At 48.0% G+C, this 26,416-nt stretch overlaps 1 pseudogene; it reads left to right on the forward strand.

The window, feature by feature from the left end:
• Positions 1-26,416, forward strand: part of LOC138559113 (zinc finger protein 585A-like) — a 258,465-nt pseudogene that overhangs the window by 20,241 nt on the left and 211,808 nt on the right.

Raw genomic sequence — 26,416 nt, forward strand, 5'->3', positions numbered from 1 at the left:
ACTCTGTTGTAGCCAACCCTGGTGTCAAATAAATCACCTCAATACCCACGATCATATCCAAGGCCTTCTGCATTTCCTTTGACAAGCCCCTCTTAAGGATAAAATAGAAAAGTGGTATTGACTGATCCCATAGCCCTCCCGTTTCAGCTCTACACATGTCTTGCATTTTAAGAGTAAATCTAGTTGGGTCCTCATCATCACCCATTGTATTCTGCATCAGGGACTGTACATTGGGTATCTGGGATGGCCCTCCGTAGTGCATCCCATATCTGTGCTCTTACTCCATTGAACGCTGCTCCATCATGTGCATCTTCCCCAGGGTTATTCCCGGGTATCCGGCCACATATCCCCAGCGTGGTCGACAATTATAGCAACCATCAAGCTATTAAAATTCCCTATTGCCAGTGGCACCCCTGCTGCTTGCTTTTTCTAATTCATATATCCACTTGCTCACCACTGCTGTAAGCTGCGGGAGGGCCTTTATTACATTATTCGTATCCATTTGGGGCAAGGGGACATACTGTGTCCTCCCTGCCCCCTTATGTATGAGGGTCATCTGCATCTTTGCCCTACTTCCTACACCCTTCTTCACAACTCCTCTTCTCCTCTTTACCAATGCCATGCGGCCGGCCGTGTTGCTCAACCTGTCCCCGGCCCACAGACATTCTACTTGAGGGGTATTCTCACCTGCCTCTTCACCCCTTCCTTCTCCTTTGATCTGACCCTCCACAAATGTATCATTGTCCTCTTCCTCCACATTCTCTCCCAACACTGTATTTTCCTCTCCCAAGATTATCCACCCACCCGGGATTCTTCCTTTCTCAAGACCTACATGCCTTATTTCTTCAATATCCATCCTAAGTAGCACTTCCCCTGATTTCCATTCTCACGACACTTTTCTCGATGCCCCTATTTCCCTTACTGCTCTTGGGGATGTCAATATCCTTCTTAGTTCTGTTAGCAATCCTGTCAGTCTATCCTCGAACTCCCTTGACCTGTAACCCACTGATGCCAGTACTTCAGGCGGGTGAATAAACAGAGGTGGGGGAGCGGTAGCCAGCATTGTTGCTGGTGCTGCAGAGGACCCTACCACAGCAGAAGGGGTCCCTATTGCAACGGGTACATAGCTTGGATTGGTGCACCCTTCTCCGGGATATGCTGTCAAGGGATATAATCCCCACACATCAATGGCACCACGCCCTCTCCTTCTCGCTTCCTGCACTTTCCATCTTTGTCTCCCTGCCTCTACTCCGTTCCCTTGATCTTCTGCGTCTTCAAACATACGCCAGAGATCTACATTTTATTTTCTATTCTGTAGCTGCTTTCCCTTATATTTTGCTAATAAAAATGTGGACATGTGTTCCAAGATGATGCTGTTGTTGTGTGAGCCCTAACCTGGCCATGGGCAGAGCACCCCCCCCGATGTCTCTGCAATCCACTGCTTATATTTTTCCACCCTGTCATGATACATTGGCAGGGTTTATACATATGTTCTATTGCTGTTCCAGCCCCCCATGCTAGTGGTGTATATCGCTTACTGACCCTGCAAAGTCGCACTAAGGCACCACGCACGCTGCCGCTTGCTTATAACAACAAACACAAAGAAAATCAGCTTCAACCTTTTTCTATCCCCCTTCCTTACAGACATACACCACTCCACAAAACCATCCAATAACATAGCATACCACACCGCGATGCACACACTTACCGCCCCTTCTACGGCCTACTCTTTATTCAATACAACGCAAATACAATAAAGCTAACAGGACGAACACTACTTCCAGGCCTATTATGAGACCACTGGTTTTATTTCTGTATTCCTCCTCTAAATAATATAATGTCTTGTGGTTCCACCTTCCCTCCGCTTCCGAGGAGGGGCTCCCTGCCTTACCTTTGCCTTACCGAACACACTCTTCATAGTACATATTTTAATAACAAATAACTCTGACCTCACCCATGTCACATCGACGACCTCGCTCTCCATGTACTCAGGCCTTTCACACTTCCCCATGCATCTGTCCACAATTTGTTATCTCTTACAAGAGTCTACTCACGTGTGGCTCACCCAAACTCCTCAACAGGGTTCCAACACCGGCCTGCACTCTCCTCAGAGCCACGCCCCACTTCAAAGAACAGAGAGGACTTTGCTTAAAATGGCTCCTGCTAAACCACTCGGAAGACGTGTTTTTTCGGGACCGGTCTCTGTAGGTGGACACAGCTCCTTCTGGAGAAGCGGCCTGGAAGCCTCTGCAGGTACCAGGGCACTGGGATCACTTCGAAGGTCATCAATTAAAGGCACGCTCACACCAGAGAGAATACAACCCACTAGGGAAGAAAGGCCCAAGTCGATCTTGGAAAGATAATACGTTTTAATCTCACACGCAGATGAGAGCAAAAGCAAAGAACTCTGCTGCTAAGAACGTTCTACTGAAAGGTAGTACAAGCAGAATCTTATAAAGCAACACACCTATATAACGCACTTAAGTAGGGTAAAATACTGCACGGCGGTTGGTGTGTGCCTATACAGAATCTCCCGACCCCATAAGGGATGGCAGGCTCTTGGTTCCAGCCCAGCCCAGACCGTCTGTCTTCCATCACGTGGGTGCTACGGTGAGCATCTTCTTCTCACGTCGAAGGTCAGAAAACATATTATACTCCTACCATACAACTATTTTATCACTCATACTGTGCACTTGGCAGGTCTTAAGACGAGCACAAAGGAGGTTCTGGGGCACTCTTACATTCACACACACATTTCACTCACTCCCATCCGTCTCCAAGCTCTCCACCCTCGTTTTGACCTATAATGTATTCCTCCCAGCACCTCACAACATAAATCATACAATTGTCACTCAATGATGTGCCCTGTCCGTCCTCTTTGAACATTTCAGGACTTGTTAATTTGGGGTCGGTGGTCAACGGGTACTTGGTGCCATGGAATTCAGGGATCTTAAGGTTTAGTCAGTTATGTGGGCTATAACGTTTGGTCGCCTGAGGAAGGGCTGGGTCATGCTTTAGCCAGTGTGAGATAACATGCACACCAGGTGCCAGTCTGTGATCACGGCCTTGTAGGACACATTCCTCCCCAACATCTTTGCGACACTATTAGAACAATGAAGAGCCGTTGTGGTGATTGGGGGTGTGGGCTGTCCTCAGCGGAGCTCGGGCATGGCTGGAGATTTCTCTTGACTTGTGATTTTAGGCCTAGTGCATGCATTTCTGCATCTACTGTGTGGCTGTTCCTTCTACCTATAATTACTAATATCTACACAAAATAGCAATGCGCCTTATGCTGTTCTATGTGGATAGACTACATTTGGTTATATTGGAATATGGTCCTGTTAAACTGGGAGGTGTCCGCCCTCGCCCCTGGCCTATCATAGTGCTTTGAATGCTCGCCTCACTCTAAAGCGCCTAGGGGTTGTGGGACCGGGCTGTCCCCTTCCCAACACAACTGAGTGGCGCTTTAAGTCAAGTGGTGCTGTAGCTTTTCCTGCATGGTGCTTTGCCTCTTTTTTTTCATTAGGCGCACGTTGCAATGGTTTTTTTGTGTATTTGTGCACCCTGACTACTGAGCACGCATTGCCATTTCCTTCTATGCCAGGTTTCCACATCTTGTGGCACAGGACTGGGAGCCGGATGGCCATTCTGACCAGAGCACAGCAACACCAAGCAGGAGCAGCTTGTATTGCCTTGTCCGGAAGCTCAAGATGACCATAACTACAGGCTAGCCAAGGTACGTGCAAATGCTTACATTCACAGCAATTTGGCAATATGACATTTTTATCATATTACAGTGATATCGTAACCGTATTTTTCTTAGTGTACTGACGAACCGTGCTTAATGCCACTTCCTGTTTTGTCAAGGGGTGAAAGGTTGTGTACCATCACTTTCTGTGATTCCACTTGGGGGCGGGGTCAAATGACATCACTTCCTGTGATATTATCACAGGTCAACGTTCATGCGATGTCACTTCCGCTACCCCAGTCATTTCGGTGAAATGACATCCCTTTACACGAAATATAGTAAAGTGCTCACACAAATATATAAATCCTCATAGAAATATGCTATGCAAAAAGTTTACAATTGTCTCATTATTCCTGTGCCTTCAATGGAAGACTACAAATACCAGAATGCAATTCACCAGAAGGCACTAAATTGCCTGTGTATTTTGAAAATGCACTTCAAGACTTAGGGCCTCATTACGAGTATGGAGGTAGCCATGCCGCTTTTAGTGGCATGGTTACCCCCATACCGGGTACCGGGTCCGGGTTCCTTGAATGGGGAAATACCGGGCCATTCCGACCTTGGAGGGCCCGGTACATCCCATTCCCATTGAACCATGTTAATGATGGGCCCGTTGTTGGCATCCTGGTCTGCTCGAGGGACCCGCTAAGGATGCCTGGTTTTACCAGACGTCCTTAGCGGGTCCAGCGAGCAGACCTCGTAATGAGGCGGTGAATCCATGCCAGACCCCATGCTGGAGAAGGAACACAATACTTACCTGTAACTGTTGTTCTCCAGCATGGGTCTGGCATGGATTCACATGCAAACCCTCTCGCCTGCCCCTCTGCGGCTCTTCTCTTGGTCCTACTGCCACTTTACGTGTTACCAAATCTGAAGATGGCTGCCAGAGGCGGGGCATAGGAAGAGGGCAGTCATTGGCTGAGGGCAGTATGACCCAGAGACCATTGATTGGTTTTTAGGAGAAAGATAGTTCAGAAGTGAAACTGAAACTGATACCGAGGATTCCCAGCCTGACGACAGGGAATATTCCTGAGCATGTGAATCCATGCCAGACCCATGCTGGAGAACAACAGTTACAGGTAATTTACTTGTTCCTTCTGATGCACTGATCAGGGAAATTTGCATATGTTTCCCTGACACCTCTTCTCAAGAAAATGGTCTGCAAGCTACATCGGGAGCAAGTAATTGTAATTGGTTATTTATATAAATACCCAGAGGTTTCTAAGCGCGGACCCGGTGATCGAATTTGTGTTGCTCTGTGTCGTCTTGCTTCCACGGTGAGCGTGTTGCCCCTGAGCTATCCTTTACCGGCCCAAGTAACACTGATCCTAACTCACAACTACAAATGATGTCCCTATGGCCTCCCATGACTACCCTGCACGGACAACTTTTTGACCCAAGATGGGGAATAACACTGCACCCATGCCCTCAGAAGCTGAACCTTTGGCTCCTGAAGGCCTAGTGTTTGGCCACCTTAACCTAGACCAAAGGTGCATGGAGATACTCGAAGCATGCAAGCTTAACACAAGGCACTGCTATTTTAACAAATGGAAACGCTTTGTGTTATGGTCAGAACACTGTCTCTCAACCCAACAGACTGTTCTCCAACCAATATAGTCAACTACCTGCAACCTACTTGACTCAGGATTAGTCTTTAACTCCCTCAAGGTACACCTAGTGTCTCTCTCCACTTACACCACTTCTCAGAACAAGATTTCATGGTGGAAGGTGGCCGTAGTTAAGGCTTTCATGGAGGGTGTAAAAAAACGGTACCCCGATTTATTTTTTAAAACACTTTTATTTCATTTGTTTCTTTTCTTAACATAACCGGCACCATTGTGCTTAAAACTCTAAAGGGTGGTTCTTCTGCTTACATTGAGCTACAGTTTTGCATCCCCACGTTTCCACATTTCCCACCCCATCCTTGGGCCATTACGCTAAATCTTTTGAACCCCCCAATGCAAAGTAAATTAACCCTTTCCTGGGGGAAAGGTAAAGCACAAAGTCAGAGGTAAGAAGTCTTTCAGGGAGCCAGGCCAGCCAATGTTAATTGAACAAAAGTCTAGGTGAGCTGAAGCACTTCTTGCAGGTAAGTAAAAAAGTCTTGCACAATGTTTTAGAAGTCTTTGTAGAAAACTAGAATCACTGTAGGGACACAAGCTGGGAGGCTTGTGAGGGGCAAAGCTGCATGCAACTCTGCAAAAGCAACCAAGACAAGTCTCAACTGAGAACTAGCAAGGCTACACAACAAGAGGTAAGTCCCCTTAGATTTACAGTACCTTTGGTTAGACGAAATTGGTTCCAGCTGGCTTCTGTTGCTCCTAGTAAAGAACCTCAATGATGGAGATTTCAATTAGTTTTCACCCTGCGAGTTCCGAAGCACGCATGTAGAGACTAGGATGGGGGGGGTGTTGAGGTACCGCAGGGCATTCTACTTTTTATTGCAATCGCTTATTATAGTACATTGTGGCCAGATAAATGGATCAACATTCGGGGAGCGCAGAAATTGGATTTAAAGGGGACTCGAGAATTAATAAATGCCACACAAGGATATGGTTATGCCAGGATTTTTAATTATTGTGTGCCTTGACATCGTAAAAAAGAGTGTTGGTTCTGGAGGGTGGTTAAGCTCACACAGCCTAAGGTGGTGGCTGCACAGACAACACAACTGAGAACAGATGAGGGGGAGCTTGTCTTCTAAGGGTTATTCACTCAGAACATGGAGCACTCCCAGAAAATGATATTGTGTCACCTCAAACTGGTGTTTGTCCCTCATACTGGAACGCTCAAAGGTTCTCGCATATACTGTTGTGATAGCTACCTATACTAGACACACAATACCTACACTAGACACACAATAAATGTAGGACTGGCAGACAAACAGGCGGACAATTGGTGCCTCATGCATTGTGGGGTGACTATGCATACTATTCACACGTACATGCATCTTATTCCAGGATTGCTGCCATATGGGTTGCAAGAGATGCTGGCAATGGAAAACTCACCCTTCCAGATCATGGATCTGTGGGATTATGTTGCACGGATTCCCCTGGAGTAGGGTGAGTAGGATCTCCACAGTAGATCAACGGAATCGTGTGTGTAATCACTACATGCATCAATTGGTGGATATTGGCAGTGATGGGGCAACATCCCCATTGGTTACTATGGTTGTGAGGGCACAGGGGCATGCTCAGATTCAACCTAAGGTGCAAGGATCAGAATCCACAAAAAGGGGTCTAGGTCAGGTTAGAGGAGCCTGGTAACAGACCCATTTACACCCACTTCTTAACAGTAAAACAGAGTGTGTACCACCTCCTGAAAACTACACTGTGTATTTTGAACAGGGCAACAGAAGTGCAATCCCTCTGGCCAATTAAATTTAGTACCTGGTAATGGGGCATTTATATAAACAATTAGGGGTGATATTGTGAGTTTGTGGAGTCTCTCATACACTTTGTTCTTTTGGTCTCTGAAAACTCCAAACCCAACCCTCATCTCCAGGGTTGACAGAAAGAAAATAAGCTTATCTAGGTTTAAAGTCAAAGTTTGAATGTAGTGGCGGCATGGCCTGTGCCATTCTCACCATGGGAAGAGATTGGCGCTTTCCCTTTAAATGACAATTCTGTCCGTGTTTCCTCGATGGTGTTGTTGGTTATATCATTCATATTTGGGCCAATACATAAGTAATCAGTGACTACACAATGGACTGGTCAAGCTGCCGTCCGATTGGTGCCTGCCTTTATCGTATGTGTATGGAAATTGGGACCTTCCATGTGCCAATTTAGTCAATAAATATATTGGTAGAACGTATATGCATGTCCCTGATTAAAATCTGCATTTAAAAATGTTTGTTCACCCAGCCTGTGAGTAGAGTCTTATTACATGTGCTGCCTGCGATTGTGAACGTGTTGAAACTAATAATGTGCATCTCCTTTTATGTTAATAGGTGATTGATGTCCCAGAAAGCAACAACAGTAATTTAGATTCTCTAGACTATCGCAGTGAAAAGCTTCATGTTAGAATATGCAATTTCCAAGCATTTTAAAAGATTGCATGTTTGGGGTCCAGTTGCCTTTCAGAGTATTCAGGAACTGAGATTGTGAAGCCTGTTTATACATGATGCAGTAAGCAAGCGTGTTCATTCGGCAAATCCTCAGGGAGAGGAAGATCTAGCACTAAAATGACAAAATGTTATGTGCAGTAAGAAAAGCATTTCTCATTTGTGTTCTGAATTTGGGAAAAAAGTGAATTGAAAAGGCTCTTCTTAAGTCAAGGCACCTGACAGAATAAACTGGCAAGACACTTTACACATGCACAACATGTGGGCACAATTACCACCTCAAGAACATACTTATTGCCCACACGAGGACAAAGGTGAAAAATCTTATCAGTGCATTAAATTTGGTAAGGGCGTCCACTTGCATGATGCAGTTATCAGCCACCACCAAATGAATAAAGGTGGGAAACCTTATGAGTGCATTGATTGTGGGAAAGGGTTTGCTACAAAGCAAGTGCTTACTGTCCACCAGAGAACACATACAGGTGTGAAACCGTATGAGTGCACTGAATGTGGGAAATGGTTTTCTCGGAAACAATGCCTTATTAACCACCAGAGAACACATACAGGTGTGAAACCTTATGACTGCACTGAATGTGGGAAAAGGTTTGGTACAAAGCAAGTGCTTACTGTCCACCAGAGAACACATACAGGTGAGAAACCTTATGAGTGCATTGATTGTGGGGAAGGGTTTGCTACAAAGGAAGTGCTTACTGTCCACCAGAGAACACATACAGGTGGGAAACCTTATGAGTGCATTGATTGTGGGAAGCGGTTTGCTATAAAGCAAGTGCTTACTGTCCACCAGAGAACACATACAGGTGAGAAACCTTATGAGTGCACTGAATGTGGGAAAGGGTTTGCTCAAAAGGGAGCTCTTATTAAACACCAGAGAACACATACAGGTGAGAAACCTTATGAATGCTCTGAATGTGTAAAAGGTTTTGCTCGGAAACAACTCCTTATTAACCACCAGAGAACACATACAGGTGAGAAACCTTATGCGTGCACTGAATGTGGGAAAGGGCTTGCTCAGAAGGGATATCTTATTAGCCACCAGAGAACACATACAGGTGAAAAACCTTATGAGTGCACTGAATGTGGGAAAGGGTTTGCACAAAAGGGATACCTTATTAGCCACCAGAGAACACATACAGGTGAGCAACCTTAGGAGTGCACTGATTGTGGGAAAGGGTTTGCTGCAAAGGGAATTCTTAATAGTCACCAGAGAATACATACAGGTGGGAAGCCTTACAAGTTCAGTGAATGTGGGTAAGGATTTGCACAGAAGTAACATCTTATTAGCCACCAGAGAACACAAACAGGTGTGAAACCTTAGTGCATTGAATGTGGGAAAGGGTTTGCTAGAAAGGGACATCTTATTAGCCACCAGAGAACACATACAGGTGAAAAACTGCATAACTGCATTGCGTGTGAGAACTGGTTTAGTCATAAGGCAGGTCATATTTACCATCAGTCCTTACATACAGGTGCGAAACCTCATAAGTGTAGTGAATGTATGAAGAGCTTCTTTTGGGAGAGTGATCGTATTTGCCACCGGAGAACACATACGGGAGAGAAACCTTATTGGTGCACTGAATGTGGAAAATGCTTCAGTCTAAACAGTCACCTTATTTGGCACCAGACAAAACATGCATGTCTGGATCTATTTCAGTTTAGTCAATGTGGCAAATACTCCAGTACACATAATGTTCTTATCTGCCATGAAACAGGATATGTAGGCGGTGACATCTCTTCTGCAATGGGAGGTGCTTCTGAGAGAAGGAGGTGCTTCTACAATGTTACTGAGTTTGGCATGGCTGGTGCCTAATACTGTGAGTGGTTCTCGGTTTCCTTTGGCACACGAATGATGGCTGATTACGATTGTTGAATCACTGCTGTTTGGAATGCCTCCCTTCTGGAATATTCAGAAGGGAGACTGCAACTTCTGCTTTGAGGAAACCATCCAATGGAACACTTTGCCTAAGGACCTCATGCAAATTTATGGGCACCAATATTTTGGAAACGCTTAAAGACTCAGTGGTTGAATCAATAACTATAGACTCTCATAGGATATATGAGGTGTCCCTTGGGACCCTGGCAGCTAGTAAGGGCCCTGACCTTAAGTGGAGGTCTCCCCATCTCTCGGCTTAGCTAAGGTCTAGCGCCCTCCCCGTGCAACAGGGAAGCTCCCATCTACTGTCTTTTTCAGGACTGATATTATGCTCTTGCTACATAGATTCTAAAAGTGGATTTGGAGGGGCTCAGAGTGCATTTCCCTTCCCAACTCCATTGCACAGCTCAATCAACGTACAACCCTTACAACTTACTCCCAGGTTCTGCAACACATCCACGGCAGTTCCTGTTGCATCTAATGCACATATATAGGGTTAGAGAAGGTTTCACAAAACAGAAAGGCTTCCGGTAGAGAAGCATAATATGCATTACATAAGTGTGTTACCCATTAGCATTTCACTGTACCAACCTCTTAGAGCCAAGAATAACTAACTTTGTAAAAAGGAAGTATTTATTTACACACATACAAATCCCTTATACCTTCTCTCTAGAATAACACAATATTCCAACTCTCCATGTTCACATAGAATTCGAACACATAGAATTCAAACACATTTGTCTGTCTGGTAAGCATCAAGTCGCATCTTCTGTAATCAAATATATCTACATCATTTCTTTAGTCATGGATATAAAATACATGTCAAACATATAAACCTTGTCCAATTCCACCTGGGGTTTAAATCGCCTTTCCATTGACAAAGACATCCAGCCTTATCCGTTTTGCTTTAGGAAAATCATAGTCCCAATAGACCGGCTCTATCACTGAATCAATATGTATAAAAGGCATTGCATTTCTAAAGGCAAATCACAAAGTGTTAACCTGAAGTAATAGCTTGTATAGGCTCGTTAAACCTATCCAATGGCAAATAACCATATATCAAGCAACACATTTCAATGTAGATCATCATAATGTTCAAATTCGTAGCAAAATTTGAGTACATTATCAAACCCCATTGCAATGCTATCCCAATCATGACTCAGAGGGGCAGCCTAAGGCATGCACCCCCTGCTCCCTCTGACAGGATCCCAGCATAGCATCGCCTCAGCAGGTCAGCCAGCCCTTGCATAGACGCTTGTCAATCCTCATACTCTGATGTCAGTTGTTATAACCCTAATTATTTGCAGATTTGTCTATGGCAATGCCATTTGTTCTGTGCTACTTGGCATGTGTGACTAACTTCAGGTGGCACAAAGTGCCAACCTGCTTTTTTCATCCATTGAGAAATGTGCCCATATCTTTGTTTCATTACAATCTGCACTGGCTTCCTGTGACCTCCTCAGATTGGGTTTAAGGTGCTTTGTCTAACTCATTGTGCCTTTTTATGGCAAAAGTCCTTCCTTTCTTCATTGGATCCTTCCATCCTTGTCCTCCCTGTACCATTAAATCCATTCCTGTAGATGAGGAGGTGGTTTACCTTTTTTTTTCTTTTGCTCCCTATATCTGGAAGGCCCTCTGTCTAAGATTGCATGCTACCACAGGCCACATGACCTTCAGGTGCTTGCTGAAGACCAATCTGTCCTATATCTGGAACGCCCTCTGTCCAAGATTGCATGCCACCACAGGCCACATGCATGACCTTCAGGTGCTTGCTGAAGACCAATCTGTCCTATATCTGGAACGCCCTCTGTCTAAGATTGCATGCCACCACAGACCACATGCATGACCTTCAGGTGCTTGCTGAAGACCAATCTGTCCTATATCTGGAACGCCCTCTGTCTAAGATTGCATGCAACCACAGGCCAAATGACCTTCAGATGCTTGCTGAAGACCAATCTGTCCTATATCTGGAACGCCCTCTGTCTAAGATTGCATGCCACCACAGACCACATGCATGACCTTCAGGTGCTTGCTGAAGACCAATCTGTCCAATATCTGGAAGGCCCTCTGTCAAAGATTGCATGCAACCACAGACCACATGCATGACCTTCAGATGCTTGCTGAAGACCAATCTGTCCTATATCTGGAAGGCCCTCTGTCTAAGATTGCATGCCACCACAGACCACATGCATGACCTTCGGGTGCTTGCTGAAGACCAATCTGTCCTATATCTGGAACGCCCTCTGTCTAAGATTGCATGCCACCACAGACCACATGCATGACCTTCAGATGCTTGCTGATGACCAATCTGTCCTATATCTGGAACGCCCTCTGTCCAAGATTGCATGCCACCACAGACCACATGCATGACCTTCAGGTGCTTGCTGAAGACCAATCTGTCCTATATCTGGAACGCCCTCTGTCTAAGATTGCATGCCACCACAGACCACATGCATGACCTTCAGGTGCTTGCTGAAGACCAATCTGTCCTATATCTGGAACGCCCTCTGTCTAAGATTGCATGCCACCACAGACCACATGCATGACCTTCAGATGCTTGCTGAAGACCAATCTGTCCTATATCTGGAAGGCCCTCTGTCTAAGATTGCATGCCACCACAGGCCACATGACCTTCAGGTGCTTGCTGAAGACCAATCTGTCCTATATCTGGAACGCCCTCTGTCCAAGATTGCATGCCACCACAGGCCACATGCATGACCTTCAGGTGCTTGCTGAAGACCAATCTGTCCTATATCTGGAACGCCCTCTGTCTAAGATTGCATGCCACCACAGACCACATGCATGACCTTCAGGTGCTTGCTGAAGACCAATCTGTCCTATATCTGGAACGCCCTCTGTGTAAGATTGCATGGAACCACAGGCCAAATGACCTTCAGATGCTTGCTGAAGACCAATCTGTCCTATATCTGGAACGCCCTCTGTCTAAGATTGCATGCCACCACAGACCACATGCATGACCTTCAGGTGCTTGCTGAAGACCAATCTGTCCAATATCTGGAAGGCCCTCTGTCAAAGATTGCATGCAACCACAGACCACATGCATGACCTTCAGATGCTTGCTGAAGACCAATCTGTCCTATATCTGGAAGGCCCTCTGTCTAAGATTGCATGCCACCACAGACCACATGCATGACCTTCGGGTGCTTGCTGAAGACCAATCTGTCCTATATCTGGAACGCCCTCTGTCTAAGATTGCATGCCACCACAGACCACATGCATGACCTTCAGATGCTTGCTGATGACCAATCTGTCCTATATCTGGAACGCCCTCTGTCCAAGATTGCATGCCACCACAGACCACATGCATGACCTTCAGGTGCTTGCTGAAGACCAATCTGTCCTATATCTGGAACGCCCTCTGTCTAAGATTGCATGCCACCACAGACCACATGCATGACCTTCAGGTGCTTGCTGAAGACCAATCTGTCCTATATCTGGAACGCCCTCTGTCTAAGATTGCATGCCACCACAGACCACATGCATGACCTTCAGATGCTTGCTGAAGACCAATCTGTCCTATATCTGGAACGCCCTCTGTCTAAGATTGCATGCCACCACAGACCACTTGCATGACCTTCAGATGCTTGCTGAAGACCAATCTGTCCTATATCTGGAACGCCCTCTGTCTAAGATTGCATGCCACCACAGACCACATGCATGACCTTCAGATGCTTGCTGAAGACCAATCTGTCCTATATCTGGAACGCCCTCTGTCTAAGATTGCATGCCACCACAGACCACATGCATGACCTTCAGGTGCTTGCTGAAGACCAATCTGTCCTATATCTGGAACGCCCTCTGTCTAAGATTGCATGCCACCACAGACCACATGCATGACCTTCAGGTGCTTGCTGAAGACCAATCTGTCCTATATCTGGAACGCCCTCTGTCTAAAATTGCATGCCACCACAGACCACATGCATGACCTTCAGATGCTTGCTGAAGACCAATCTGTTCTGGTTTGTCTTTCCTTAATTCTTCTAGGTTTCCCTATGTTTTAATGTCCACCTGCTGTTAGCACCCCTAAACCTTTTGGTAAATAAGAGCCATAGATAGACTCCAGATAAGCAGTGTATTAACCATTTACTCCCCAAAAACTGGCAAACACTCCCTTTAACAAAAATGGCCAAACTCCCAACTGTAAAATTGGAAGCAATGAACAAATCGGTGCCAACCTTCCCGCTTTCTCCCACTCGGGTTCATGAATATGTGTAGGCCAGTGATGCCAGCCAGGAAGTACCAGTGGAGGGTGGCCTCCCAGGATTTTTGCTTGATATGTAGAGAAGCTATAAAGAAATGTATATTTTATTTTACATTAATTGCTAGTCGTAAAGAAGTGTGAATTACAAAGTTGCAATTTCTTGCTACTTAAGTAAAAAGAACAAATTACTTGCCTCTCTGTAATGTTTTTTCTGATGGGTATACCTGCCATGGATTCCTCATCTATGATATCCATATACTTGTGTAGCTGTTCTCCAGAAACGTTTCAGATGCTAGGGGGAGCTGCACAGCTCTGTATCGGTCAAACTCCTTTTTGCACCACAATTATATCTGGCCCAGTATAAGTAGCGGTGCCGTGCTCCATGACCTCAGTTCCACCCTCCTTCCCTAGAACTCTTGATGCTGAGGGACTGTAGAACTGATGGTGTACTAGCTTCCCAGAAGAGGGGCAGGTAGGAAGTGCAATGAGGAATCCATGGCAGGAACATCCATCAGAAGGAAAATTACGGAGAGGAAAGTCATTTGTTCTACTAATGGATTCCTTTCTGCCATGGAGTCCTCATCTATGATGGACTCCCAAAGCAGTACGTAATATGGAGGAGGGAGGAAAGTAAGCACACTACCTAAACTCAAAAACTCTGTAGAACTGCCCTATCAAAATGGGCAACCTGGCCCGCAAGGGAATCCAAGCAGTAATGCTTAGAGAGCGTGTGCAGAGACGCTCACGTTGCTGCCTGGCAAATGTCCAGGACAAGGGACCCCTCTCTGCAGGGCAAAGGTGACAGCCCCCTACTGGTAAAATGAGCCCAGAGGCCCTCGGCCACATCCTTCACACCCAGATCATACCATTCTGAGATGCAGAGAATGATCAACCTGGACAGGGTCTGTTTGGTCACAGCCCTGCTCGCACCAGCATAGCCAACAGAAATCTGGTCATCCTTCCTAGCCTCTCAAGTAGAAATTAAGGACCCGTATTGGGTCCAATCAATGTAATCTTTCCTCTGCCTTGGAAGGGTGAGTTGGAGGGAAGAACACAGGAAGAGGGATCTGAGAGATGGAAATCCGAGACCACCTCTGGCAGAAATGATGGTCTCTTTCTGTCACCTTCTCTTTGGAATAATCAAATGGAGAGGTAAAACGAAGCATGGAGCTCACTCACCCATCTCGCGGACGTGATGGCAACCAGGAAAATCACCTTAAGGGTGAGCAATCTAATGGAATGGAAATGAAAGGTCCCCAATGGTGCACCCATAAGAAAAGTTGAAACTAAATTCAAATCCCACACCGGTACTACAAACTGGCAGGGAGGTAACTGGTTACACCAACCCCACAAGAACTGCATAACTGTCTTATTTGTGAAAAACAAGCCCTTTTCTAGGGACCTCTTGAACACAGAAATAGTGGCAAGGTAACCCTTCCAAGTGTCAATCTGCAGGCCCGTTTGTGCCAAGGAAAGCAGAAAATCCAGCACATGGAGCAGAGGACAGGATAAAGGGAATGTATGCCGCCTGCAGGCATGAATGGTTTATGTAGCTGGCCTTCGAGCTGAAAGGAGCACTCCTTTCATCGAAGCACCTCATTAGTCCAGCATGAAGGTTCAGGCTGCTGATGTTCAGATGGAGAACCCGCCCCTCTGATTGGAAGAGCAGGTCTTCTCATTGGCAGAAGGGAGGGCAGATGGACCTGTACATCAACTCTGGATACCACGTTCTCTGGCCCAGTCCTGGGCGATCAGGATCAGTGTGGTTTTGAATAGACTGGATTCCCTGTAAGGGCCAGCGGGATGACGGGGATCGGTGGGCACTCATAAAGGAGGTCAAAAGTCCACTCGACAGTCAATGCGTCCCCAAATCTCCCTAATGAGGAAATTCCCTGCAGAAGAACTTGCTTCCGATTGACAATGGAAGCAAAGCGGTCCACTTGACAAGCCCCACCTCCCTCGCTTCCTCCCGAACTTCTTGGCGGAGCACCCACCTTTGGTAGGCCCAAGTCTGTCTGCTCAATACATCAACTGTGATGTTCTCCAATGCGGCCAGATGAGCCACCGTCTGGGAGACACAATTCTCCAGAACCACAGTCTCCTGGCTTCTCTGCTCTCTGGAACCTTCTCTGCCACACTGACTACAGCCGACCAGAGGCCAAAGGAGAACTTCACCATGGCACAAGATGCATTCATGGCTTGCACCACTAGACTGCCTGACACAAACGCTTTCTTGCCCCATACATCGAGCCTTTTGCTTTCCCTGTCCGGTGTAAGGGAGGGGAAGGTAGAGGTTTTCAGACTCACTGTAGTGGCCTATACCACCAGGCTTTCAGGTGATGCGTGGGCGGAGAAGAAAGCCGGGTCAGTAGGTGCAGGACAGTACTTCCATGCTAGATCTCTGTCCATTGGGGGCAACAAAGGCATGGTTCTACCACGCTTCCAACACTGGTGCCTCTACCACCACATTGCAGGGCAGCAGTGCCTCTTTGGTGCATCATCCAGAATGTTGCTGAGTTCGTATTGCACTCGACGTGGGCGGCACAGAGGGACCCACGGTATCGCCCACCTTTGCCATCAGGCACTAAAAAGCAGGTTTATCTGGTGTTGATGCTGGTAGAATGTCCAACTCCAGACCGCTTGCTCCTGGCACTCCCATAGAACTCCTCAGGACGTCTCCTCTAGAACCCATGGGATCTTGTTTCCTTCCTCGTTGTAAATGTCATACTTTTTTGACATAAAAGTGTTGCTGGGAAGTGGGGCATATTCCCGTGGAGTCATGGTGTGCCGTTTAAGCATGAGTGTATAGAAAAAAGGAACTGAGGTCATGGGGCATGGTTCACTACTTCTACTGGCCTCAATGTCGTTTCTGGTGCAAAGCGCATATAGGCTTTGGACGGACCAGACGCCGCCGTGCCGAGCCCCCTGGTGGCAGAAATGTTTCGAGAGAACAGCTGTGCTAGGATATGGATATTATAGATGAGGAATCTGTGGCAGGAAGGAATCCATTTGAAATGCCTCTACTGGGAATTACATCTGTACACCCCCATAAAGTGATTTTACTTTCAAAATCAACAAAGAATACCCAAAATTAAATTATCTGGAGCCCTCCTGAATAATAAAAAGGGAATAAGTCTATATTCTCATATGGCAATTATACTAAGCGTGCAAAGACTGTTTTGCAAAGGGAAAACATGGAGAATGACATCCTTAAAACTGGAATCTCCAATCTTACTCCAGAAGTACGTTTCCAAGACATGCATCCCTCACCAGGAGTGCCATCCTCGCTGAATGCTGCAGTGGTACCACTTTGTGTAGCATGTTCTACAGCACTAGTTTCCTTTTGTCCCCAGGATCCCCTCTAGTATGTTACACTATTGCCTATCTCTATTGGAGCATTTAGGATTAGTAGATGGTTCCCTAGCCTGGGATCGACAGGTGGAGGTGCAATTACACAAGGGAGGGTGTATGCCCACTATTAAAGCACTATCTCATAAGAAATTGGTCTGATGTAAAGGGCCCAGAGAAGATGTCAAGTGTTCCGTTAAATTATGTGGACATGTATTTAAGAAAAGTGACATTTTGTGAATAGAGTCAAAAGAGCAACTGGAATAGAAATATCCACTGTGTTGTGAAACAATAAGTCGTGCAAAATTGGAAATGAAAAGGCGCCTTTCAGTCTGAAATGAGAGTTGTGGGTGTAATGATATCACAGCTGTTCTGTAAATTCCAAGAAGGAATAGTGGACATAAATGTTTATAAAATAAAGCTGGTCTTCGATAAACTGACATGTCTAATGTAAAAGTCTCCCACCGGGATCCATACACTGAATGAAATGCTGATGAATTGAATATTGAGCTTCAGCCAATATGTCACTGTGTTCACATTGAAAATAAATTGTTAGTAGCTCCATTTGTGTTAAATCTTTTTGTTTTTTTAAGGTATCTTTATTGGCATTTTAACAATTTCAACTATATAAATTCAACCCCTCCCCCTCTGAGTCTGCCCCACCCTCCGTGGAGTGCAGATATACTAGAGTACAATATAGATTGGTCTCTATCGCTATCGATGATGGGTGGGTCCGGGCGCCTCCGCCATGTCAATGTATGTTCAAGACCCGAATGTTCTGCGGGCACCACTGTTGTAAGTAACCGCTTTTCAAAAGGGAGACCACTTCTCCCCAGTCTTTATGAAACTTTCCTGAGTCCCCTTGAATCATATATGTATCCCATTCTAGGCCAGAATGTCCCAAACGTTCCGTAGCCAGCTACTTTGCGAGGGTGGGTCCTTTTGCTTCCACTGTTTTGCAATGACCTGCAAGGCCGCTATAAGCATTGTCATCAGGGCTCTCATGTGCGGCTTTGGGAGTCCTGTTGCTCCAGCCCTCCCAGGCCACACAGCTTCTCCCCTATCGGGATGTTCCTCCATAGCCCCTCCCAGGGCCCATCCGATATCACTCCTCCCAGCGTGCTCTCCCAAGCTAGCTGGTAGGGCCACTTCTTTTTATCTGCGCATTCTAGGAGAATAGTGTACAGGTCCGCGATCAGGTGTTTATCCCTCAAGTGCGTTGTGATAATTTAGTTAGAGGCCTGGTCGCTGCCTGCCTAATCTCCTTCTGGCACAGCCAGTGCCTCAGCTGAATGTATTCATATCTATCTTTCTCCAAGAGCCCAACCTTTGTTTTACAATCCTCAAAGGTTGCAACTGCCCCCTCCCACAGCACCCGCTTTCCTACCACTGCCTAAACGACCCTCTTTTCATACCTGGGGAGAGGGCAGGGTTATTAAACATTGGGGTAAATGGGGGGGGGGAATAGTGGACAGTTCTCTTTTAAGCCATCTGTCCCAGACCTCGCATGTGGGCCGGAGTACCATACCATGCCTTGCACTCGGGGGCCTGTCTGTCCCCTGCAGCCACCGTAGTCCATCCAGGGGGCAGCCCGCTACCGCCCTGTCCACCCTGGCCCAGAATGTATCCGAGAACCATTCTGGAATTATTCTCAATTGGGCCGCCTCGTATTACCTAGCTAGGTTGGGTAGCCCCAAGCCCCCCAACCCCCACTCTTTCTAGGACATCAGGAGTTCCAGTGCTGCCCTTGGGCGCTTACCTTGCCAGATAAATCTAGATATTGAGTTCATCATCCTGAAAAAACTAATTGGGACCACAATAAGGAGGGCTTGGATCGTAAATAAAAGCCTAGGGGCGGTCACCATCTTTATAGTGTTATGCGTCCCAACCACGATAATCGCAGCAAGGACGACTTGGCCAGGTCTGCTCGCGTTTTTTTATTTGTGTCCAGGAATTTTGCCTTGTACAATGCTGTGTATCTACTAGTTAGTTTGACCCCTAGGTGTGTTGTTTGACCCCTAGATGTGTTATACTACCTTCTGCAGGGCAGAAGGGTGAGCACCTATGAAGGGTGGAACCCACCTCCCCGGAGAGGCCTATCCCTAGCCAGTTCCGCAGCTGAATGTATTCATATCTATCTTTATCCAAGGGCCTGACCTGTGTTTTACAATCCTCGAAGGTTGCAACTTCCCCCTCCCACATTCCTGTGGTGCAGGTGAGGCTAACATTGCTGGCGTCGTGCAGGTGAGGCTAACATTGCTTTTTGACCCTACTGGATCTCATTGTGTATTTTAAAATATTCCTACTAGTGCTCTGTGCTGTTGGTCTGTGTTCCCCCTCCCTCCCCAGCATCCACTTCCTTGGTCCGCTACCCTACTTACACCTGTCCACCTAGCAGTCTCTCAAACATAAGTGTGTTTTCTCCTGTTTTTAAAATTGCGCTGTGAAGGTATTTAAACTGCATTGTGAAACTTAGGCCTTTTTCCCCTCTATTCAGGACTCTCAAACCTAGGTGTTTTTTCTCCTGTTTTTATAATTGCATAGTGAAAGTGTTTAAAACTGCATGTGAAAGTGTTTAAAATTGAGCGTCCCTGCTCTTGTTCAACTTTCTCGCCTCTCACATCTGCTTGCACCCTGCTCTGTGTCTTTCCCTAGTGTTCTCCCCTTCCCTCCCCCTTCCTCTTCTCCCTCTTCCTACCTTCTCTATGGTGCTCTCTGTTTCTTCTATTTTCTCTAACTGCTTCTCTATCGACTACCCTGCTCTCCTCACTAAATCTGGTAGGAAGAAGTTTAAAAAGGACATCCTGGTCTCCAACCCAGGCCTCCCTATCGCTGACACCTATACCAGTGCCTCCTCCAGGCAAACTTTCACTGACATCCTCTTTGTTGTTCCGTCACCAGACCTATGGACCCTACATATGGTCTCTGTGCTCTCTCCCTTCTCCACCTCTCCCATTAATGGTGGCACCCGGTGGGATGCCTCCTTCCCTTTCTGCCCCCCCTCTGGCTTCTTCTACACCTCTGTAGGACGTAACTCTGATTTGTACCACTCCCCGGAAGTCTTTCAGGGACGGCAAACTTCTCCATATTGCCACTCTTAGCTCTTGCTCCGCTGTCAAACACTCTTCTGACATCTGCCGCCTTCTGGAGGAACTTGTCCTCTGTCTCACTGAGACATGGTTCACGGCCAGCTCTGTCACAAGCTTTGACACTCTCCTCTCTCCTCCCTAACAGCTACAAGATCCTTTCCGTGCCCAGGTCCAACAGTTCCGGAGGGGGGTGGTAGCCCTGATCTTCCCTGAGTGGATTCCTGCCTATGTCATTCCTATGCAGGCCTACTCCTCTTTCGAATGCCTCATCTGCAGGCTCTCTCTCTCTCCTAGCCGTTCCCTTACTGTGGCTACTATCTATCGGCCACCTGGTCAGATCTCCTCCTTCCTCTCTGAGTGGGCAGACCTCTCCTCTTCACTCCTGGTCTCGACCACTCAACTCCTCCTTCTTGGAGACTTCAACATCCACCTGGATGCCTCCTGTCCTTCCTCTGGACTCTTTCACAACCTTTGCAACTCTCTCTCACTCTCTATTCTCCCCTCTGGCCCAACTCACTCTGCAGGGCACACTGTGGACCGGGGGACCGGGGTAGGGGCAAACAACAAGCATGCAGGGGCCAGAGGTACAGAGAGACATTACAGGACCAGAGTGGCTGGGGGTATACAGCGACATCAAGGGGGAGTGGAGGGGGCTGGGGCACGCAGTGACTACGTGGGACACGAGAGAGGCATGGGGTGTAGTGCGATATCTTGGGGGACCAGGAGGGAAGCTGTGGGTGCATGGCGTACCCGCGGGGAGGCAATGGGCTGTGCACACAGTGTCATCGTAGTGGACTGGCCGTTTGGGGGTGCAGTGACGAGATGGCCAGGGCAAGAGTAGAACGTGGCGACCTTGGGGGTTGTGGGTACACAGTGATGTCGAGGGGAAATGAGGGGCTGGGGTAAACCGCAACATTACGGGGACCAGAGGGGTGGGGGTATGCATCGACAGCATGGGGGCTGGAGTGGTAGGACACATAGGGACATCACAGGGCCTAGGGGGCTGGGCATACAGGGGCCAGAGGGCAAAGGGGCGGGGGACCAGAGGGCAGGTGTATTCAGCGAGAACACGGGAGCTGGAGAGTGGTAGGGGCACTCAGGGACATCACAGGGACTAGGGGGCTGGGCATACAGCAACAGGGGCCAGAGAGGAAAGGGGCAGGGGACCAAAGGGCAGGTGTATGCAGCGAGAACACGGGAGCTGGAGGGGGTACGGGCCCTCAGGGACCTCACAGGGACTAGAGGGCTGGGCTTACAGCGACAGGACGGGGGGGCAGAGGGATACATAGCGACATCACAGGGAACAAGAGGGCAGGGTACACAGCAGCATTGCGGGGACTAGACGGGAGGGCAAAACAGAGAGATACATAGCGACATCACAGAAACAGGAGGGCAGGGGTACAAGAAGGCAGGGTACACAGCGACACACGGACTGGAGGGGAGGGCAATACAGAGGGATATATAGTGACATCACGGGAACAGGAGGGCAGGGGTATACAGTGACACACGGGGCACAAAGGGGCACACAGCGACATCACGGGGACTGGACGTGTTGTCGAACAGTGACGGCACAGGGGACCAGAGGGGAACAATATGACAGCACAAGGAGCCAGAGGGTCGAGAAACAGCGACAGCACGGGGGACCAGAGGGGTTTGGGCATACATCGATAGCACGGGGGGGCCAGAGGGGTAACAATGAATACACGGGTAGCCAGTGGGCAGGGGTACACAGTGACAACACAGAGACAAAGGGGCTCGGGGGCACATAGAGACATCACAGGGACTAGAGGGGATGGGCAAACAGCGATAACACGGGGGAACAGAGGGGTACACAGCAATATAACCGGAGCCAGTGGGTGGGGGTACGCAGTGACAACACAGGGGTCTAAAGGGGCTTGGGGGGTGCGTAGGATTACACAGTGGACCGGATGGAATGGGGCATATAGCGAAGGCATGGGGGCCAGAGGGTACACAGCAATATCATGAAACACTTGTGTATAGGCGCCTTATAAATGCCATATCATATCATGGGGAAACCGGGGGCGGGGCACAAAGCAACAGAATGGACCAAAGGGGCTAGGAGACACAGCAGCCTCATGGGAATTGGGAGGACGTATAACCCAAGGAGATCATTATTCTGTATTTCAGGGATACAGTTGTTTATAGCCAAATGAATCGACGTATTCATTGATGACATGGTTGGGTGTCCCATTGTGTATTCAGTCATTGGGTTGTTAGAAATTCAATCGCTTCTTAAGGTTGAGGTTGGTGTTATGGAAAGAGCCAAGTTTTTAGAACTTTGCAGAATGTCATATAGGGCCTCATTACACGGTAGGCGGTGAACCATGGCGCTATTAGCGCCATGGTTCATGCCGGTAAAATACCGGCACCGCCTTGGCGGAAAGGGAAATTACCGCCCCATTCCAAGGTTGACGGGGCGGTAATTCCCCCTTCCACCATTGCCCTTCCCCATTCCCATTTTTGCCCCATAGGGCTCTATGGGAATGGGGAAGGCGCTAATTACGGTACCACAAATTGCGGTACCGTAATGAGCTCTCGGGGTCCCTTTGCGGGTTGGTTTTTAACGCCTGCAAAAAGCAGGCGTTAAATTCCCCAACCCGCAAAGGGACCTCGTAGTAAGGCGGTAAGGATTTACCGGTTCCGGTAAAATACCGGTACCGGTAAACCCTTACCGCTATCCGTGTAATGAGGCCCATAGTCTTGGGTGTGTCGAATATGTGGGGCAAATGAGTTCCACACAGTCGGGGTCAAGGCTGAGAGAGCAGACCCTCCGATCCTGACAGAGTTAGTGGTTGTGATCACTAAAAGGAGGGCAGTGCCTGATCTTGGGGTGCCGGGTGGGAGGTAAGGTTTTAACTTTTCTTGCAGGTCTAATGGGCCCGTCTTGTGCACTGCACGGTGAGTGATGCACAAGGTCTTGAAAGTGGCCCTTTGTCCGGCTGGGTGCCAGTGGAGGGTTCTGCGAGCTGGAGAGGTTTGGTCTCTTGGATCCAGGGCAGGGAGCAGATTAGCAGCAGCTTTTTGCGCTCTTTGGAGTTTATTAAGGTGGTATGCCGGGACTCCTAGGTATAGGGAGTTGGCATAGTCCAGTCTCGACATTACATTAGACATAACAGCAGCAAGTATGTTTCGGAAGGAGAGGTAGGGAAAGATGCGTCTGAGAAGTTTGAGATGGTAGTGACAACATTTAGACACATTGTTGATCTGACAGGAGAGGGTTAGGCCAGAGTCCATAGTGCAGCCTAGGTTTTTTACTGTGATGGAGGGGGTGTTGGCCCAAGGACGGGGGCCAAGGAGGTGGATGAGGTAGAAGCGCAGTGTTGCCGCACACCATCATTTTGGTTTTAGTGGGGTTTAAGAGGAGGTCATCCATCAGTCAATATCTAGGAGACCGGCTTCGAGGTCAGGCTGGGGGGTATTTGTTTTCTGTTGCTGAAGACGGAGACGATCCACTTGAGAGTGGTGCCACGGATTCCAAGGGAGTGGAGACGGTCAAGGAGGATTGAGTGGTTAATCGTGTCAAAGGCTGCAGAGAGGTCGAGGAGAATTAGTGCAGCGCATCCTTCAGAGTCTGCAGTGACCTTAAGATCATCCCAGATCGAGGTCAGAGTGGTTTTGGTTCCACGTCGTGGTCTGAAGCCTGATTGTGTGGGGTCGAGGAGTAGCTGGGAGTATGCTGTTTGATCGATTAATTTTGCAAGGAATCTGGTGTCTGAGATGGGTCTGTAGTTTTTGGGGTTGAGAGATGGCTTTTTAAGAAGAGGCTTGACGTGTGCAATTTTGAAAGCAACAGGGAAGTTGCCAGAGCTGAGGGAGTCATTTAGTATGGTTCTTTCATGTTCTCCTGCGCAGGTAGATGAGAATATTTCTTTTAGGACTGAGGCGGGGCAGGAGTCAAGGGGGTAGCCAGACGGTTTGCTAGCAGATAGGTCTAGAAACTCGTCTCTGGAGATGGGTCTGAAGGAGTCGAAGGTGGGGAGATTGGGGGTTGGGGGGGTGTTGGATTGGTAGGTTGTTGAGGGGGCAGTTTGTTGTTAAGGGAGGTCGTCCTGTCAAGAGTGGTGGTGTAAACGTGTAGGGAGAGGGAATTGCAGAGCGATTGCGATGGGGATGATTGGGTAGAGGTGCAAGTGGGTTTGACGAATTCAGATATGATTCTATGGAGTTCTTTGCTGCAGTTTTCACATTTGGAAATTCTTTTACTGTAGCAGGCTTCTTTGACTTGCAGATTTCAGCTTTGTAGTTTCGATGGTGCAAGGCGAAAGTGGATCTGCGGAGATCAGTTTTTGATGCCATTTGCGTTCCAGAGATTTATTTTGTTTTTTGGCGTTCCTCAGTTTGGGCGTGAACTATTTGGTGAATGGTCCATTGCGTGAGGAAGCGGGGCGCGAGGGGTGAGAGGAATTAGTGATTCATTGAGCCAAGAGTTGAAAGAGTCAATGGTTAAGGATCTGTCTTGGGGGGGGGGGGCGTTGTAGGGGATCTAAGAAGTAGGGCTTCGGCAAGGTCAGGAATTTACATTACTTTGTTCCAGCATTTGAGGGCTTGGGGGGGATGGAGGGGGGAAGGCCAGGGGGGTATAGGGGAAGGGACAGGGGTGAGAATGGAGAAAGGGATGACAAAGTGGTTGGACCAGATAAGTGGTTTGGGAGGAGGGGGGAAATGGATGAATCCGGTCATGGGAGCTGAAGGTTGCATCTAGGGTGTGCCCCCTTGAGTGGGTTGGACCGTTCAGTGGATGGGTCATGGGGTCATGGGGTTGGTGGGAATGTCCAACCAGATATTGAAATCTCCTAGGAGAGTCAGAGAGGGGTGATTTACCTGAATCGTGGCTACAGAATTACAGAGGTTGTTTGAAAAATGTCTGTCATGACCAGGGTGTCTGTAGATGAGTAGGACGCTGTGGGAGAAAGTCAGAGGTAGCGAGAGTTTAACTAGAAGGGATTCACATGATGGAATGCATGTCTGAGATCCAACAAGTGAGTCAGAGAAATGAGATTTGAAGAGGACTACCACGCCGCCTCGTCTGGAAGGTCTGTTGTGCGGGATGAGTGAGTAGCCGGGAGGGAATGCTTCATGTGCAACAGGGGCAAACTTGTCATACCAGGTTTCAGTGATAAAGACTAAGGGCCTCATTCCGAGATTGGACGTAGTCATGGAGCTATTTGCGCCATGACTGCCTCCAATAACGGGTCTGGCACCGGTGTGGTTCAATGGGGACTTACCGGTGTAGTCCGACCTTTGCGGGACCGGTAAACCCCCATTGAAAAAGCCATTCCCCATTCCCATTTGAGCCCCCATAGGGCTCAATGGTAATGGGGAAGGCGCTAATAATGGTACCGCAAATTGCACCAGCGTTATTTGCTCTGAAGTCCCTTAACGGGCCCCGTTCATAACGCCTGGTCAGACCAGGCATTAAAGGAGGGACCCGCTAAGGGACCTCGTAGTAGGGGGGTAAGGGATAAAGGTATCCCTTACCACCCTACTTGGAATGAGGCCGTAGGTCTGGTTTGTCAGAGGAGAGGAGGTCGAAGATGCTGTATCTGTTTTTAGCTACATTAAAAGGGATACAGTTTACTTTGGTGTGGGGTGTGGTCTTGGAGGAGGTCAACGGGGTGTGAGCAGGAGGAGCTTGGGGGATTGGAGGGGGCGATGGGTACATTCTGGGTCATTGAGATGGAGAGTGGAGGGATAGTGGGGGGGGTAGGGTGCCAGCGGATTCTGAGTGACATGAGATGGGGTTACATCAGTGGAGGCTGGAAGCGTAGGCGGGCGAAGGAGGATTTTTAAGGTGTATGGGTAGAGTCAAGGAGGGGCGGGCGATTGGCCAGATGGTCAGTGGGTGTGAAGGGGTTTCGGGGTGTCCGGTTTGAAGGGTGAGAAGTTGAGAGAGGGGGGTGGAAGCAGGGCGAGGGCAGGGGGCATGTGATGGGGTAGGGGACGGAGAGATTGGAGGCCGATTTGAGGTAGAGGTGGGGAGGAGTAGAGAGTTGAGGAGGGGATACCAGACTTGTTTTCTACTTTTCAAGGCTTTTGG

The sequence above is a fragment of the Ambystoma mexicanum genome, unplaced genomic scaffold, assembly GCF_040938575.1.
Source record: "Ambystoma mexicanum isolate Mex_15411 unplaced genomic scaffold, UKY_AmexF1_1 Mex_scaf38, whole genome shotgun sequence".
Classification (NCBI taxonomy): Eukaryota; Metazoa; Chordata; class Amphibia; order Caudata; family Ambystomatidae; genus Ambystoma; species Ambystoma mexicanum.